The following is a 16,722-nucleotide window of genomic DNA, read 5'->3' as shown; positions in this document are numbered from 1 at the left end:
CACACGGTTGCTGAGGGTGTTAATTGCTAACATCTATGGAGCACTTACTGTATCTCAGTATCTGTGTGAAGAATTTCACATGTATTATCTCATTTAATTCTCTTCACAAAGAGATTTCTCACTCTCAATTCTGGACAGCAAAATATATACCTGTATAATATGTTAAAGGGACGGAATACTGATTTCAAATTCTACTCGGCAGAGCTATAATTCTTATACCAAACAAGATATTCTCTGACATGCATGAAATAATATAAACATCTTTTATGATTGCTATAATTACTATTTTCCTTCTATCGATGAGGAATCTCATGCATAGAGTACTTATCTATTTTCCCAAAGATCACAAAATTAAGAAATGTACATGAGGCTTGCATTTATACAAGCAGAATCAAAAACTTATACTTTTCCCTATTAAGTGTAAAGCAAGCAAGCAAATAATTGGAAAATCTGTAAGTCACCATATTTGCCTTGTTCTACATAAATACTGCTTATACATGACATTGTGGATTAACCCTTGCTCTGGTAATTGGCTAATAGGGATTTTTGTTTGTTTGTTTCTTTAACCAGAGTGTCTTTATTTTTCTGTGTTAGTTTAACCCTGATGAGCGTTATCTGATACAAACCAATATAAGTTAAGTGTAGATCAGTTGGCAGTCTAAGCAAATGACAAATATAAAGTGAGGGCTGCATCAGTGACTGTTAGGTACTGTGTAGCAGACGTGGTACAAGCACCGTTTAACTTCCCTAAGCAAACAGATGTTGCACCTTGTCTTTCTTTTTTTTTAAGGTTCTCTGTAAGAGTACTGGCTTTGAAAATGAAATCAGAAGCTATATTTGGAAAGATTTCTTTTTTAAGATTTATTTATTTTCAAAGTGGATAGATTTGGAAACATTTGTGCTTTGAAATTTATTTATTTGAAAGGCAGCACCAGAGAGCAAGAGAGCGCGTGCAAGAGATGGATCTTGCATCTGCTGGTTCACTCCCTAAATGTCTACAAGAGCCAAGGCTGGGCCAGGCCACCTTCAAGATCAAAGATCTCCATCTGTGTCTCCCACATGGTTGGCAGGGGCCGGAGCTCTGGGGCTATCATCTGCTGCCTTCCCAGGTCTGTTAGCAGGAAGCTGGGTTGGAAGAGAGTAGCCGAAACTGGAACTGGTACTCCAATATGGGCTGCGGTCACAAGAGTCCGCTTAACCAGTGGGCCACAGCACTGACCCGGGAAAGGTTTGTGGTAGAGAATGGATTGTTGAGTGGTGATCAGTAGCTATGCATTTCTTTACAAGCTTGCCATTGGTTTTCCAATTGTTAACCTTGTTAGCTGAAAGTCCCATGATGTTCCCACAGCTATGCCTGGACTTAATTTATTGTTTTCAGTTGATCTATCCTATTGTGTTGCCAAATAAAACATCTGGCTCTTTAGGAAAGACCTAATTGGAAGAGATTAAAATTGCACAACTTCTGTTGATGAGACACGACTGCTTGGGTGGGATATTTCAGAGGGGATAAGGCTGTTTCCTAGGTATCAGCCTGTATATTTTTGTTACTTTGTTGAAAAGGGAGAGAAAAGGAAAAGTGGGGGAGAAGGTAGGGAGAAAAGGATGGTAGCAGGTGGGACAGGCTTGTTGAAGCTGAGCAATCCAGAGAAGTCCTGGAGCTGTCGAGCGCTGATCTTCATTGAGCATTCTTCAGAGTGCCGTGCAGTCGGGCAGGTTCCACAGCCAGTTAGGGCTACAGAAAGAATCTGAGCTCAGGCAGTGGTAGCGGGGGCTCAAGGTCTTCATTCCAGTGCCCCTCCTGCTAATCTGGAGCATAGTGGACACTTGGAAATTCTCAGGCTGTGGAGCATTTGCTAATTTCCAGGAAACAACATTTGGCTAAATATTTAACATGATTTCATTAAATTCTCACATCACCTTTCTATTTTATCATCATTGTATGGATGAGCAAACTGTGATTTAAAAAACTCAAAGATTTAAAATATTAAATAACTTGCCCAGTTGCTAATAGTTCTTAATAACTGTCTTGTCAAAGCCAAATATTTGATTTCAAGAGTTTATTAAAATCACCTCCTTGCACTATTACTAGCAAGAACATCCTAAAGACCTTTAAGTGAGATACTTGGTGGAAGTTTTGACCTAGTAAAGGAGTGAACTGTGCACCATGTTCTACTATGTTCAACTCCAACAGCTACCTTTTATTATTAAATGTTTTGTAGTAGCCTGCTATCTATATCTATATTTCTTGGAAATTAAGAAACAAAACACAACTCCATCACAACGCCTGTTTTGTAAGGCTGAGATAAATTTTCGATTTGGTCATTGAGTAACCAACACAAAGCTGCAGCTAGGATACATTTTCCTTGCATTTTATTTCAGTAACAGAGGATATTTTATCACTCCAGTGTAAACATTAGAACCAGTGATTGTCTTTGCATGTCATTTGTAAATGTTTGGCTGATTCCATTAGGAGAAATACAAGGCGTATACTTGTTAATTCATTTAACCATGTTGTAAGTAGTAAAAGATTGCATTTTGTTTTAATCTCAGAGTCTATCAACAAAAATAGATTATATACAGAACTGCAGCTACCTGAACAATATGAGCTATCAAGAAATGTCAGGTGTGTTGCACACCAGCACATGGAGCATTCGATGCTTCTGAAGCAATATGTACATGGAAAGCCACTTTAACTGATGTGCAATAGATTCTCTTCTAACTACCTTCAGAAATACTCAAGCAATAAATGTGCCCCTATAAAGAACACTAAAGGTGGAATATTAACAGAGGAGATTGTAATTATGGAATGAAATTTCTTTATCATTTGTAAGTAAACACTGAGAGCATTATAGATGCACTCAAGCTTGTAAATAACATATTTCACAGTGGTACCTATGAAAGGGACTTCACAGGGAGGCTAGATTAGACAAACCAACAACTGGGCAATTGGAAAAATGTAACATCTGTTTACTATTTCTAAACCAAAGCTACTCTCAATCTGTCCTGTGAATTTAAAGCATCTTTGAACTCTCTAAATGTGCACAATATTTATTGTTTATATATTATATTTTTGTAAATTGTTTCAATAATCAACATGGTAGCAAATAATTTCCTTATATTTTTACATTGAGTAAAACAATAATATGTTTAACTATATGAATTTTGAAATCAAAATATCTGTGATGAGTCCTGGCACCACAAGGTGATACAGATGTAATCTTTGGCAATTTATGAGTGTTTTATCTCCCTGCCTTAGTTTATAGGCCAAAGTGTAGAATGGAATAAAAATTCTAGTTACCTAACAGGGTTATAATGATGATTGTATTAGCACCTGTAAAACGTATATTATTTGCTCAATAAACAGGTGCTTTGGTGATGTCTATATTGCATTATAAACCATGTGTTTTAATGCTTTGAATTTGTGGAGACAAAGGAATAAAAGTTGAGCCAAGTTTGAATATTAAGTATCATAAAGAGTCCTATATTCAGCTTCTTAATCATACATAGTAGAAAAAAACATTAAACAAATTGAAATCATTAGAAACCAACATGATGAACAAATCTTTGACAAATATGTGATTACTATCATAAACCTAAACAGCCAGGCCAGAAATTAAAAAAAAATTAAATTAGAGAGAGAGAGAGGAGAGAGAATTATTGAAAGAGACAGGGAGAGAGAATGAGAGCTTCCACTGGTTGGTTCATTTCAAAATGGCCTCCATGTTTGGGGCTGAACATTAGGAGTTGGGGACATCAATCCAGGTCTTCGTGTGGGTGGCGGGAACCCACATACTTAAGCCATTGCCACTGCCTCCCAGTGTCTGCATTAGCAAGAAGCTGGAATAAGCAGCCAGAGCTGAGACTCCAACCCAGGTACATTGGGATGGGATGAGGACATCCTGATTGACATTTTAACTGCTCGTCCCAACACCCACTTCCAGAAAATCGAAATATAAACAAAAAACAAAGAGGAAAAACAAAAACAGAGTGTCTTGACAATAGAGGCTAGTACCAAAGTTAGCCTTGTTTTTTAGATCTTGAGAGAACATTGCTAAACAGTACAGTTCTCTGGGTGGAGAAGGGTTAGGCTGAACTGGAGCAGGTGACAGGATCATGCCTTTAACTACTTGCCTTTTGGATCCACAGCAATGACTAGCAAACCCTGAGTTAGGTGCTGAAAGATTCCATGGTAAGAAATTCCCCTGGGTAGGGCCAAACAAACTCATTAGATTACAAGCAAATAAACGGAATATGAGACACCGATACTTTGAGCTTTTCCAAAATGACTAAAAAACACAATAAAAATGTAAGGAAAGATTTCATGAACACTTGAGGCCAGACGTAAGGTTGGCTAAATCAATGTCTAACCATTGCTATTTATTATTTGAGCATGAGTGAGAATGGTGTGTGGTATTTTTTTTTTTTTGCTTGTTAATAAAAACAGCTTAAATCAAGAGCAGGTTTGCAGGAAATAGAATGAGACTCTAATTCTAAACCCAAGGCTGTTATCAGTGAAGCATTCTACTTCTCTTGCTATGATGTGATTATAAAAATTTGACATAAACAGATTCTTTTGTCTGTCAAGTTTATTCTACATGGTTTTCAAAACTTATTATCTAGGCATTTTCTTCATTTCAGCTAATTCTCTGCTTTTTTAAAAATTACTTATTTTATTTATTTGAGAGGCAGAGTTACAAAAAGAGGGAGAGGCAGAGAGAGAAACAGATTTTCTTACCTCTGCTTCACTCCCCAACTGCCAGGGCTGGACCAGACTGAAGCCAGGAGCTTGGAACTCCATTAGGGTCTCCCATGTGGGTGGTAGGGGACCGAGTACCTGGACTATCAGCACTGCTTTCCTAGGCACATTAGCAAGAAGGTGGATCAGAAGCTGAACAGCTGGGACTTGAACTTGCACTCTAATGTGGGATGCTGGCATTACTGGCAGAGGGTTAACCCACTGTGCCACAATGTCGGCCTCTCAGCTGATTAACTTCCTTCTTTGTTGTTTACCAGAATCACCATGTTGGACAACATAGCAGATGGTTAACTTCTTTCTCTTCTGTCTCCCTGGGTTTCCAACCACTGGAAACCTTCTCCTCCCAGTTTCTCCTCTCTAGTAGACAGAGGGCAGCCATGCGCCCAGGCCCTGGATGACATAGCCTGGGTGTGAATGCTGACTCCTCTGACTACTGCTCCAACAACCCAAGACACATTCTGGAGTGTTCTGTGACTCAGTTTCTTCAACTGTTAGTGGAGCTACTAGTGGATCTCTTTTTGCAGTGTTGTTCTGAGGTTTAGATGAATAAATACAGGTAAAATGCTTAAAAGCATGCCTGGCTCAGATAAATGGTAGTCAATATTATTTTTTGTTTTTATCAAACACATTTGGAAAGTGAATGAATTGCCCTGGTAGTTCTTGGCACTTAGCAAGCAGTTGATAGCACTGGTCATTATTAGTAATTGTTATTATAACTTCAAGGGAATGCCAGAAATTCTGGTAAAATCTTCCTTTATCTGTAAGACAGTTTGTCAACATCTTTTAAATCATTATTATTTCTTACTGCATTTCTTCTTTTCTCTCCATTGTCACAATCTTGCATATTCCCTATGTGCACTTACAAATGTTTGATGAAGAATTCCAGATTTTTAAGCTTCTGAGGGGAAACCAACCATTATAGGTAGCTCTTACTTTTCTTTTGTACCACCTGGCAGAGAGGTGAGCAAATGATTAGAATTTGATAAAGACTGACCACCTGCACAAGCATACAACAAAAAGTTTTATTTAGCATGTTATTAAAACATATTCTTCCCAGATAATATTTTAGAAATTTGACTTGGACAGGAACACGTATGTTTGCACTTTGAGTATTAATTAATACTACCTATTTTTAGTCGTTGTCATTAGATTGTAGGTCGGAAATAAACAGATATCTTGTAAATGTAAAACCAACAAAACAACCTTTAAATGCCGTTTTTTGGTCTATTGATTTTATAGATGTATTCTAGCTACTTCCTTCTCCCATCATTATGTGCCAATATTAAAAATAAATTATATGTAGAGAAACAGGTGAAATCTGAATCAATCTGGGCTTAGTTAATGGTAAGTTGGTTCCTTAGTTCTGATAAATGGGTCATGGAAATGGAACAGCGCACAACACATCCAGAACCGGAAGCTGGAGTTACCAGTAAACGGGACTATCTGTACAGTCTTTCATTTTTCTACAAATGTGAAATTATTCCCAAGGGTTATTTTTTTTAAAAAAATGCGTAAGGTGAACAATTATTCCCAAATGTGAGTAATTAGAAGCAAGCTAAATGCAACAGATATGAAAAAGGGATCACAGACTTCCGGTGGTATATTAGCTTCATGGAATTTTATGTAGTCATTTAAAAGTATCATTTTGCAAAATGAATAATTTGTAAGATGCTTTTGGCATATTAAGAGGGAAAATATTTTTGCACAGAAGTGTCAGCTGGGTTACAATCATACAAAATATGTCAGTGTCAGCAAGCCCATCCACGTGACCATGATGCAAAATGAGATTCTGACTTTTTTTTGGGGGGAAGGGCGCGGTCACAGTTTTTTTAAATATCTGTAGCTTTTACTCCGGATCATCCTCAAAGGTAAGCAGATAGCTCTATGTGATTGAGATTATCTACTAGGAATGTAAATTAAGGTATGTTAAAGGAAAGAATATATTTGACAGTGACTCAGCATAATTTAATGATAACGCTTTCAATCAACAATTTCTATAGGTATTCACAGAGGTACTTTTTTTTTAAAGATTTATTTATTTGAAAGTCAGAGTTACACAGACAGAGAAGGAGAGGCAGAGAGAAAGAGAGAGAGAGAAAGGAAGGTCTCCCATCCATCCACTGGCCACAATGGCTGGAGTTGTGCCGATCTGAAGCCAGGAGCAAGAAGCCAGGAGCCAGGAGCTTCTTTTGGGTCTTCCACGTGGGTGCAAGGGCCCAAGGACTTGGGCCATCTTCCACTGCTTTTCTAGGCCATAGCAGAGAGCTGGATCTGAAGTGGAGCAGTCAGGACTCGAACTGGCATCCATATGGGATGCCAGCACTGCAGACAGCGGCTTTACCTGCTATGCCACAGCGCCGGCCCCGACAGAGGTACTTTAAGATAACTTTATTCAGCCAATGGCTAATCTTTCCTTCCTTCCTTCCTTCCTTCCTTCCTTCCTTCCTTCCTTCTTCTCTCACTCCCTTCGTCCTTCCTTCCTTTTTTGTCAAAGATACTGGATTTGCCTTTTTTTTTTTTTTTGTCAAATGAATAGTCTACAAACATCACCTCATGAAAATGTCATTAATTTCATCTGTACATACCTCGATGCTCTGAGAACCCAGGGTCAAAATGCATTACCTGGATGTGTTTGCCTAAGAAGGGGTGAAGCCAAAAGCAACTTGTTCAAGTTCAAAGACCACTGTGGTTTGAGTACCCAAAGAATGAACTGCTGCCAGGAACAAAACACAATGGAACCAAAAGGTACGTGGTGGTTATGGAAGTGACCTTGACACAGCAGCGATAGATGTTCTTCTTACTTTAGCATTATGTTCCGGCATTGTGGACAACACATTTTTTGGTTCATCTGGAGCCTGGCTTCTATTTCTGTGGTCTCAGGACATTTGCAACGTATTCTTCTTGTATCTATAGACTCTATCTCAAGTTCAGTGCCCAACTATGGGCATAAAAATGGATAACTTTCTTTTTATATTCTCATTTTTATTATTTGAAAATTTTCATTTAAAATGGTAAATATATTCAAAGGGCATTGTGCTTGGGGTCCAGTCCGCTTCTTCTTCCATTCCATTTATCTGCTAAGATACCTCTGAAGTTCTTTTGCCCCTGCTACCCACATGAGAGACCCAGATGGAGTTCCTGGCTCCTAGCTTTGGCCTGGTTGTTGCAGGCATTTGAGGAGTGAACCAGCAGGTGGAAGATCTGTTTCCTTTCCCTATTCTTGTCACTCTGCTTTGCAATGAAATGTAAATATATGAAACTTTATAATGTTCTGCTACATATGGATAAATACTGTATAATTTTCCTTATTGTGTATTTAATGGAAACAGAAATAGTGTTTCAAAATACAAGCATAATACTATTTGCTTCTTATAGGCCAAGATTTTGCATAGCTCTAAGGATTCTACTTGGAAATATTTATGAAAAGGAGCATAGGTCTGGGCCGTGGATGTAAGCATGAGGGGATTCTTGATAGAAAGTCGTTGGAACACTTCCATTCCTCAGGGCTGATGGCAGGTCCATATTTAGAAGCAAGGACACAGCCCACTGGGCAGTTTACACCGTTAAATAGTGGGTGGGATTTGTCCTTGAAAATTGTGGACATAGGTTGCTTCTTCTTTAGGTATTTCAACTGTCAAAAAGTGACAGGGGCATATTGAATCTTTTGTCAATGCTTGGATAGAGCTTGGACAAGATTTAAGAAATGGAAATCATTCCAGAAGGCCCTGTCTCCGTTTTCCACAGACAACATCTTTGACTGGAACCCACTACTTAGAAAGGGTGTGTTTGAAGGCATCCTTGGAAGACTTTCAACATTGAATGAGATAGCTCCTTGGATGATATTCAAGACCCGGAGGGGTCCATAATGAAGAATCATGCTGCTTCCATTAGTGTATTTTTCCTCTTCATGTTTGCAGACAAAGCTGAGAATCTGTCCAATTTCTTGTTTGGCTAAGGTAGTCTTTATTTTAATAGAAAGGCTAGTCGACTTGGCACACTTGCCAACAAGAAGAGCAAACGAAAGCAAGTTAACATCCAGGGGGTTCTCCTGGCCAAGGGAGATGACTTTGTGCGGCAAGTTTCCCACAGTAGTTTACCAAATGCAGTAATATTTTGTGAAAATCATGCAAAAAATGACATCTAGGTACACAGCTGTTAATCACCAGGTAATTTTCTGGTCATGTTGCTTAAGAAATTATCTGAGATATGTACATTTAAAAGAAGATAATTATACCTTTATGTAATTTACTCAACTAATCTAACATGTCACTTTTCTTTTCAATGCTTGCAATACATTCAATTACAAATAAGGTTGACTGGAGAAGAATTAGCTCACCAACAATCATTGCTTTGTTCTTAATTTAAAACATTCTTGAAATGATCAATGTGAGGTTACAATGTGCATCAAACATATTTAGGTATAACTGCTTCAATAATTAGAACGTTACATTAGTCACTGCAGAATGATGAATTTGTTTTACATAAGCTTGTTGCTATATTTATGAGACATGATTCCTCATTAGCAATAGCACTCATAAGAACAACAAAAGCTAAAAAAATTAAAAAGTCACATTTAAGTTTATGTGAAGTATGATAATTACATAGAATTATAATACTCTCTGATATTTTTGTGTGACCCCTATGTATCTAAAAGACATTTGAGTACTTTTAAAAATAGATGCTTAAATATAAAAGTATATGTTCATCTTATCAGCATTCATTGGGAAATATATACTAGTTGAAGACCTAAAATAATTTAATGAAAATATTTACTCTTCATGCCCAGCAAGCTTTAATATACCGGTAACAGGCTGTAGCTTAACTAGCAGGAGGAACAGATATAAATAGGAACAGTGACTATTTTAAGATAAAATTATTTCCAGGTCTAACTTTTAAAAATATCTTTCTTTGAGATTGAGATTAGCTCCCAAACATCCATTATTACTCAAGACCCAGAAATATTGAATCCCATTAGTACAATCGGAATGAAAGCCCGTTGCACAAGAGTGGCTTACTAACTCAAGGGACCTTTGCTTTGCCAGGCATTGTGGAGAGAGATAGTCAAAGGAGGCGAAGAACCTAAAACATACGAGCTCAGAATTTCCTTTATTTCAGGGACTATTTCTCTTAGGCTCCAAAGACAGAGAATCTCCAGAGAGCCCCTTTGGTACTAAGATTGGTGAACACCTTCATGCCAAGTTCAGCCACGTGGCAGCAAGTTCAGCCAGGGTTGTGCTACAACTTTGCTCAGCAGGGTCACTCCCGGGAAATGCTTCTCATTTTCAATTGGGCTTCTACATGTTCCAAGGAGGGGAAAATACACTCCAAAGTAATCGTGAAGTCAGAAAGGACCTGGGGGTTCTATTGAACAGGAGGCATATGCTGGCTTCCACAAAATGATTTTTCTCTTTAGGTAAACCATTCAGTTGAAAATTGAAATGGGCCATAATAGCATTTTTTGCCACTTAAAATTTCATTGCTATGGCTCTTATCTGACTGTTCCCACTGGAATGTGAATCTTTGCTCTCAAAAAACAAACAAACAAACAAACAAACAAACAAAAAAAAACCAACAACAACAACAACAAAAAACAAACCCAAAACCTATTTTGTGGCTTTAGGAGTTACTGTTTTAAAGTGATCTGTTTCTGAGATGGAGTTCCAATGGAATATTCCTCTAGCCAGTGGCACAGACGGACATTTCTGGATGCCGCTCTGCCCCCTTGTAGTGGAACGTGATGTACATTTTGATTCGCTGGCATGCCTGCACTAACACCCATCTGTTAAGATGGCATCGTTCCTAAATAAAAGGTGGTTTGCCAGGTCCCAGAAGTACTAGGTATCTGGCATATTACATACATTTCTAAAGGTATTTTCCAGATTTAAAAAAAAAAAATCAAGAGAGCTTAGTTGGGGCGCTTTAGGTAGAAGTAGCCTTCTATATGTTTGACATTGGGAAATTTGCATGTAGAAAAAAATCATTTGACTCTCAGAACAAATACTGAGCCACGGTAGCGGTAGCCATAAACAATTCTCATTGATTGCAAATGCTCTCTTTTGTGGATGCCTACGTTTTTGATCAAGTCTAGCGAGTATTCTGAGTATTTTATAGCTGGTTGTTAGAGAGTGGGACCTCCAGGAGAGTTGACTACAACTGATTTGGAGATGGAAATCCGTACCCCATAAACTTGAAAAGGTGGTGTTGTTGGCTTAAGGTTAGCAAGCTCGGGAACCGCTTCAGTCAGAGGCAAGCGCTGGAAATCCTGTAGAGCTCTGGGTCCCCCAGGGGTGATTGGTAATTTGGTTACTGAAGAGAAGACACCCGTTGCTTAGCTACAGGACTCTGGGTGGCAGCTCTTTTCCCTCTCACATTTCCTGGCGTTTTGTTTTGGTAAATGTAGTTTCTTGCAAATGAGAGGGCCTGCATGCATATGTCCACATTGCAATTGTTTTTGATTTGTAAAATAAAACAGTATTAGAGGAAGGAAAATACTGGGAGATGTAAAATTTGGAGAAAAAACTTACCCCTGTGTTTTAAGTAGATTAAATCAGGAAACAACGCTGTAGAAATTTACAGTCTTGATATGTGTTTTGCAAGATGTAACATTTTGATTGAAGCCTTGCAATCAAAATACCTTTTATCTCCTTAATACTGGCTGTGTATTGGAAACACACAATCTTATTGCATAGACAGGTATTGAAAATGCTGATATCCAATCTATTCAATGAAAGAGATATGGGACTCAATCAGGGAGATAGGATTAGACTGATAAGATTCATGAGCTGGAGACCAGGTCCCCACCCCTACCTGATCTCACCTGTATCCTACTCACCTGCCAATCAGACTGTGTAACCACTCCCCTTTTGGGGAGGGATTATGAGGCATGGAGCATGCTGAGCCTGCCCCTGCTCTCTAGAGGGCCTCTTACACCTGTTTTTTTTTGTTTGTTTGTTTGTTTTTCCCACCACTCCTGGCCCTGGCCTTTCTCCTGCCCATGTGGCTTCCCCCGCTGGCCTACAGACTCCCACACGTAGCCCCTGGACTGCCTCCTGAGATTTTGGTATGGAACTTTCCATTTACCTTTCTTGGGCCCCTCTCCCTTAATGAAGCCCTCATGTTCCTGTGTATTTCTCTTGTTCTCTAAATAAACTCTGAACTTTACCATGTTGCCTGTCTCATTTGTGTCTGAGCTGAGAATGCTCCTCGAAGCTTAAAGACCCTGAAATATTAAAACTTGGCTTAATGTGACTCATAACATTAAAGGAGGGGGGGAAGCCACAACAATACAAAAGTTGCACTTTGTAAATTCACATTTATGAAATAAAAAATAAAAAAGGAAGAGTTTATAAAAAACTATCAAATAGTTTATTACAAATATTTTGTATAACATTGATATATTTTATCCTTGGGCATCTTTGAGTTAAATTATTTGTCATTTTTTACTCTCTATGCCAGGTCCTGTATCAAAATTCCTTAGAATTATGGTATGTGATGTAGAGTATAATAATATTCTGTAATTAACATTCCATATTCTATATAAACTAGCATTTTCATCATCACATTAAATGATTTTTTGTAGTGTCAAAAGTTATTGAATTATTTGGATGAAAATAACAAGGGCAGTAGGCACTTAGCTTAACCTTAAGATGCTGGTTAAGATGCTTGCATGCATATCGAATTTCCTGCCAGGGTCAACCCTGCAAGGCAGCAAGTGATGGGTCAAGTAATTGGGTTCCTGCCAGTCACATGGGAGACCCCAGACTGAGTTTCTAGCTACCAGCTTCAGCCAGGCCAAAGTCCCTGTGTTGTGTGCATTTAGAGTAAATCAGCAGATGGAAGCTCTCTCTCTCTCTCTAACATTAATGAAGGATTTTTGGTATATTTTCATGGAAAAGACATTTATCTATGTTTATAAAATCATTGGTAAGACTGCTTTGTTTGAAGTAAATTCAAAAGTTTATGAAGCTGGTAATTCTGTAAGGCTTGTAAGAAATATTAAAAGAATCACTAGATTTCCTTTAAGATTTCCCTTCTTTTTGGATGGGCTAAAAATCTCATGTTTTTGGAACGTTTATCTTACTACTGTTAGTTATTCATGGCACTGGATAAGAACATTATAACAATGATGGAAAAAACTATTATTAGGCTAAGAAAGTCAGTGCTTTGCATGAGTGATTTAAACTATGAAATAAAGACATAGTAACTACCCTGTCAAGTCATATGACATGAACTTTGCAGTTGAATCGATTGTAAAGAAAGAAAAAAATTAAAATCCATAGAATTATTAATTAGACTCCCTTGCTAAGAATGAACAGAGCTGACAAATATGAAGATGAGAAAGGATGGGATGAATTGGAGACATCAGAAAGTGAAATTTGAAATTGTCAACACAACATTATCAGTGCCCCCATTTCATGCAGAGGCCAAAATGTGTCCTGGGAAACTGAGTTAATAGACAGGTGTTTTAGCGGAAGTAAGACTTACACTGGGCTTTGACAGATAGCTATGACGTGTGAGTAGAGACATCCTGTAAGAAAAATAGTGAAAATAACAAAGAAAAGCTATTGACTCAATGCTCTATGATTCCCGTGTCCCTTTGAGCCACTGAAATCAGCCATCAGTTTCATTAAGGGATAGTCATTGAACACAGTGGGCAAACCTTCCACACCATTCTCTGGACAGATTCAGAGAACCCAGCAGATACATGGAGAGGAAAATGTAATCGTGATTTATGTTCCAGCACGAGCATATTATTTTGTAAAAATAGAATTTACAGGAGAAAAATGACTAAAAATATGAATACATGCAGATATATAAACCTATATTTTATGTTCTATAGAATATCTAATATTATTTTGGTTGTCTGCATTTTCTAAATACCCATGTGTGTGTGTGTGTGAGTGTGTGTGTGTATATATAACTTTTGTAATGAGGAAAAAAAACTACTTTCAATTTAGAAAAGTGGGAATCTTTACCATATATATACTTAAGATGTTGCCCCCAAACCTCAAAATGTTAACCTTAGGAATAATTTGGAATAATTAAAAAAAACAAAACTGTCAACTGAGAAAAAAAGAGAATTAAAAAAAGGATTCTCCTCAGCATAATTATATTCAAGAAAAGAATTAAGAATAAAACCAAGCATAAGAAAGGTAGGCATTTCTTGAGGCTGTATGTCTAGCTGATCTCGGCAGAAACCAGAGTCAGCATTCCAAAAACAGTTCAGAGGAAGTAAGAAAGCTTCTTGGGAAATGAAGTTTATCTAAGTGAAAGTGATTGTGGAAGAAGAGAATGACATGGGAGACTAATCTGGACAACTGGTCAACAGCTTACATTTGGTGTGTTAATGTCTCTTTAAAAAATATAAGCAAACTTTTCAATACAAAAGTTATGTATATATATATGTGTATGTGCACATCATAGCATACATGTCTGCATAATAAAGTTTTTTATATGTGTAGAAGTTGAAAAACATTTAGGTAGCTAAAAAGAATAATACAAAGCTTTTCCTTCAACTTTTCATTCATATTGACATTGAAAGATTTTAGTTTCTATTCTTCCAGTCTTTACTTCCTCTTTAGTGACTATTTTTTCAAATTTTATTTTCTTTTTAATTAAATATGAAAATCTTTGATTTATTAATCTGTTAATATTTTTTAAAAATTATTAAAGGTATACACATTTCATGTATTTCATATATATATAGATTTAGGACCATGGTGATACTTCCCACCCTACCTTCCTGCCCACACTCCCTTTCCTCCTCCTCCCTCTTCTATTCCTACTCTTAACTTGTACAAAGACTTATTTTCAGTTTACTCTATGCTCATAAGGTTAACCCTATACTAAGTAAAGAATTCAACAAATAGTATGAAGAACAGAACACTTTTCCCCAACAGTAGAGACAGAACAGGGGATGTAAACCATCATCGAATCTCAACGTGTCTATTTCACTCCAATATATAACACTTCAGGTACTCCATTGCTTACGCCAGATCAGGGAAAACATATGATATCTAAAAATATGATATCCAAAAAAATTATTTTGTGTCTTTTCATTTAGTGTATTTTAGGTATTTCCCTTGTCACTTAATGTTCTGGTTTATTTTTAAAAAGTCTATATCATACTCTTCTTAAGAATGTCAATTAATTCTACCTTATTCAGTGAAATTGCAATGACAATCTAAATGCCTTCAGTGTCTTGTGGCTTTTTATTTTTGCCTTCTACAGTGTTACATACAGGGGTGGGGAACCTTTTTTTCTGCCAAGGTACATTTGGATATTTATAACATCATTTGCAAGTCAGACAAAATTGCCAACTTAAAAATTAGCCTGCTACATATTGGTTGAATTTCAAGGCTCACCTTCAGTTGCCTTGTCAGACCAAATGATTTCAGGGGTCTTATATGGCTTGTGGGATGGACATTTCCCTCCCCTGAAGGTGGGGACACCACCATCAGTGTTTTGCTATAAGGGAGCTACTTTTCTACTAGTTACTTGTGACGAAAAAGAATTGAAAGCTAAAAGTGTACTACATGAAAGCTAGGTCGCGTTTTCATATTTTCAGATGTTATAAACAGTTGCACTTAATGCATGCATTTTTCATTTAATTTGCCTTGGTGGATTTGCATAACTAATGAAAGATATACAACCCACAACACAACTGCCCTGTACTCCAGGTATTCCTGCAAGTATCTGTTTATGTTGAGTTATATTAATAAATAATGAATGCTTTCTCTCTTCCTTTCTTTGGCCCACCCTTGCACTCCAGGCAATGTTCAAATAGCCTGCATGCCCAGTAAACAGCTTCTGTGCAACTTGCTGCCATGCAAACGAAACTGGTGGGAAGACGACAGATGTTTTTGTCAGTTGCTTCCTCCAAATAAGAATATTAGGTTTAGGGCTCCTTCCAGGCTGTCTCTGTGGAAAACCAAGGGTTTTATTCTGTCTTTTGAACACTTTGATGAGACCAAAAATAAAAAGCTGTTGAGCAAAAATTGACAATAATGACTGTGGTTTAACTTTTAATACCGTTGTCATCAATAGGCTAAAAAATTCTGCTTTTTAAGTTTCAAAATGATATAAAACAAGTATAGGCAAACCACAGGCAGTGTAAACACTAATTCTCTAAGAATTTAGTGGAGAGACGGATTACTGCTATCAGTTGACAATGGCAAAAGATTTTAATTTTTTTAGGGATCATCTACAATATGTAACATTTTAAAAAAGAGTTAAACAAAGGCCCAATTTACGGAACTCGATGTAGGAATGAGAATTTATTAAGATAATCCCTACAAGGAATACTTTGGGACTACATATTTAACACATTTCTTTTCTTTTTTTTTCATACATACTTAATAACAACAAAAATCTTTATTGAATTACAAATTTTAAAATGGATCACTTAATTTAAAAGTGGGACTATTTTTATTATTCTTAAATTCACTCTGTCAAAAACTTGTTTTGGTTTTAAAATGATAAAAACAGAAGATTCATCTGTGAACTGAAAAAGCACAGGTGTACTGCTGGGCCCTTTCAGTGTTTTCTCTAATACATCAAAATGACTTATAGGAGGAAATGGGAAAAGGAGGGCAAAGGAGAGTGCAAAGCGCATACCGAAGTCTTTCTACACATGTCTAATAGAATGCATCCAACACAATGGAACACAGACTTTGCCACAGTGGCCTTAAGATATTCTACAACAAATATACTCTAGGGTACACTTTTTTTTTTGTTCCATATTTTGATCAGAGCAAATGGTGTTTACCTAAATAGAAAGTAACACTTAATTTTATCATAAAACTATTTGCGATAGTCCATATTTTCAGTTTGTTCAACAACCTTATTCATCATCATGTAACAAAAAGTTAGAAAATAAGACTCAGGACAAAAATATTTTCTAGAAACTTTTATAGTTAAAGACCACAGCTTTAATCATTTTGTACAATCCTTAACGTTTAATCCTT

This window comes from Lepus europaeus, chromosome 20 (genome assembly GCF_033115175.1).
Source record: "Lepus europaeus isolate LE1 chromosome 20, mLepTim1.pri, whole genome shotgun sequence".
NCBI classification, from domain to species: Eukaryota; Metazoa; Chordata; class Mammalia; order Lagomorpha; family Leporidae; genus Lepus; species Lepus europaeus.
This window is presented reverse-complemented; position numbering follows the sequence as displayed.